Source organism: Priapulus caudatus, unplaced genomic scaffold, assembly GCF_000485595.1.
Source record: "Priapulus caudatus unplaced genomic scaffold, Priapulus_caudatus-5.0.1 Scaffold22, whole genome shotgun sequence".
In the NCBI taxonomy this organism is placed as follows: Eukaryota; Metazoa; Priapulida; class Priapulimorpha; order Priapulimorphida; family Priapulidae; genus Priapulus; species Priapulus caudatus.
In genome coordinates, this window is record NW_014577083.1 from 30868 (window position 1) to 33887 (window position 3020).

At 42.3% G+C, this 3020-nt stretch overlaps 1 protein-coding gene across 3 annotated transcripts in view; it reads left to right on the forward strand.

Moving 5' to 3' along the window:
• The window catches only part of LOC106813027 (protein phosphatase 1 regulatory subunit 12A-like), a 55604-nt gene that overhangs the window by 7128 nt on the left and 45456 nt on the right, over positions 1-3020 (forward strand). The gene's annotated exons all lie outside the window — the stretch shown is intronic.

Below are 3020 nucleotides of genomic sequence, written 5' to 3' on the forward strand. Positions count from 1 at the left end.
AGTCGTAACCTCTGAACTGACTGTGCTCTGTTTTAGCTCGGTGCTCGGTTTCGGTTTCACAATACCAGCAGCTGATGGAATGAGTGATCGATTTTTTCTGTGTGTGGCAGCACTGTACAGTCAGTGCTGACAATGTGTGAAGATTGCCGAATTGAGGGGTTTTTCACGGATTTTTCGGTGAGTTTGACGGTTTGGCAGGTTTTTTTCAGCTACGAACACTCCCCGGGTATAAGAGATGGCCCTGTGAAAATTGCATCCAGATCGCTTGGGCGGATTGGCCGCCTATAGGGAAGATACATACATACGAACTCAAATATATATTAGATAGCTAGCCTATTACATTTATATAAATGTTCCATGTTCCATGTTCCAAGAAACGGTATTGCTAGGGTTACAATACCCCTATACTAGACAACCCCTGCTTATATAGCAAGCAATTTACTCTACCTACTTCCTGATACTGACAATGACAATGGCAGTGGGAGATTGTAGTGGTAGGGGTGCATTAGTCGACCGACACAGATCGCAGTAATGGGGGGTGATGATAAACCCGCACCCTCACATTAGCAAAGCGGAGTTATAACGTCTGCATTTGCAGACTAGGGGTGCATATGATATAAGGCAAGGTCACATAGATGATAGAGATGGCAGATAATGTCTTAATTGTTTATATATACAAAAAGAACCTCGCAGGAAATGATTACATACTATATATAATGCTAATGAAGTAAGCTGTATTGAAATGCTGCACTTTCGCCTTACTGCTGTCATCGAAAATCCAAAATCAAAATACTAACTCGTTCGTACACTCACGATACCACTGCCACAATGCTAACACTTTTTAAAGTGGGCGGAGCTCCAGGGAAATGCAGCGAATGGCAATTCTTAAACAGCGTATGATTTGAAAGAGGTAACTGGGCGCACTATCCGCGTACTATTTCCTATGACTATTTGATCAAATTTTGCATTAAATAATGGTCCGATTTTTCTTATGTTTAGAACTTTTTATATTTGGAACTTATAGTGAAAACGCCTAACACCACACGGAAATGGAACCACGGCGAAATCAAAAGCTTTGCTCTCGCCTCCCCCCCCCCATCTGTACGACCCCCCATGTAAGTCGCGAATTCCTCCCACGTCCCAAATGTCTGCCCTCTGTGTCCCCCGCTAAAATTGCGGACTGTTCGCTGGCAGCTATGGATCCGTGCGCCGACCTATGGATTCGGAGCACGGATCCATAGCTGCCAGCGCTGCATACTGTCGTAGGACGTTGCCGCGGTCGCGTGCGCCTTGCCGCGGAACTGCGCGCAAGATCTCCGCTCAGCAGTTATAGGATCAACATCTTCTTTCGGCAACACTTCTCTGGTATCCCGTCTCATCTGGATTCGGTTGCCAGTGAGTTTATCAGAAGAATACCTGGCTACAGTACACGTACGCCAGTTGAGCGCTGCGGCACTTGTTTGTATAATAACATCCCAATTCTTTAGCGGTTAATGTATTAATAGTATGGAAAAAATGATTGGCGTGTTAAAGTTCTGGTAATATTACGAGGGTGATAATTAATACCTGTCTACATTCTTTCTGCATGCTAATGTACTTCAAATTGCAATATGAATTTATATGTAGGAAGGAACTTCTGTTTATCGTAACCCACACCGTTTGCTATAGTGTTACGCATATACATGATAACGTTAATATAGCGATGTCATTAAAGTTACACAGCTATATCTTTATTACTGTACTACCGGTTTAGCAAAGCCTCAATAGGTGGCGGGAGGGCGCACTTGACGATCTGCAGCCCGGATATCCGCGCGAAGCGCGAAAACGCCGCGTAGCGGCAAACTAACACAACTTCGCTGCCCCCACTCCAACACCTTTCCAAGGTCCCTTTGGGTATAGGCGAAAGCCCTATTATCGGTGCGTTCAGCAGTTGTCGCAATTGCAGGACGGCTTTCACTACCCAGGTAGCTAGACATTTGCTAGAAATTCTCGTACAAAATTTTTGGCTATTCGGCGCGCTTTGTTTCCTGTGAAAAACACTTTTACTATTTTTTTCACATTACTGTACATGAGTGTACATCAGTGTAGTACATATGGCGTGCGATAGATGGCGTAACGAGGCTATATGCATAGCATTGGCGATTATTTTTTCTGTTAACGCGTCAGCGCTCGCTATGCGTATTGGGAATGCTCGGTGTTGTTTACTCGACTACACAACAAATTGTGTTTACACAGGTCTTCTAACCCTAGCAAAGACCGTTTCTTGCAGCTAGTAGTAGTACTAGCTCTAGTACTATACTATATAGTATTAGTATTAGTACTAGTAGCTCTAGTACTATAGTAGTAACTTAGTCTAGTACTTAGTCTAGTAACCCGACCAGGCCGTGTCACTAACGTCAATAAAGCCTATAGGGTATTCTAACCCTAGAAATACCATTTCTTGCAGCTAGTAGTCTATAGTAGTAGTAACTATAGTACTAGTACTAGTGAGTAGTGGCAGTAGTGCTAGTACTAATAGTAGTACTACTACTACTAGTAATTATTGTAACATGTAACTTGTAGTAATACTAATAGTAAGTAATAGAAGTATTCGTAGGTGTGCATACAATTGTATCACCCTTGTATCTTGTATCTTGTATCTTGGTACCCTCTCTTGTATTTCACAAGGCACTCGATTCTACGAGGTGCGGGGTTTATCTAGAGAAAAGGAGATTATTAATGCCGCCTCTAGTTCTCTAGATGTTAGTGTTTATAGTCACCAGTATTTTGCGTACATAATCTAACTCTGGTTTCAATAACCTGTGGTTGTCTCCTGTCCAGTTTTCTATTCGTTGTCCCTCCTTATATTTATTAGTAGCTGCGGGTACCCGCTGCGCTGGGTAAAATCGTGCTACTAATTCATACTACTAATCATTGGACACAATAGGAACATTGGGTAAAAATCAACAATATAACATTGCACACAATATCAATATTTACAAATCAGTGTAATAAGATAATAAGCATGGGGAAAAACTGTT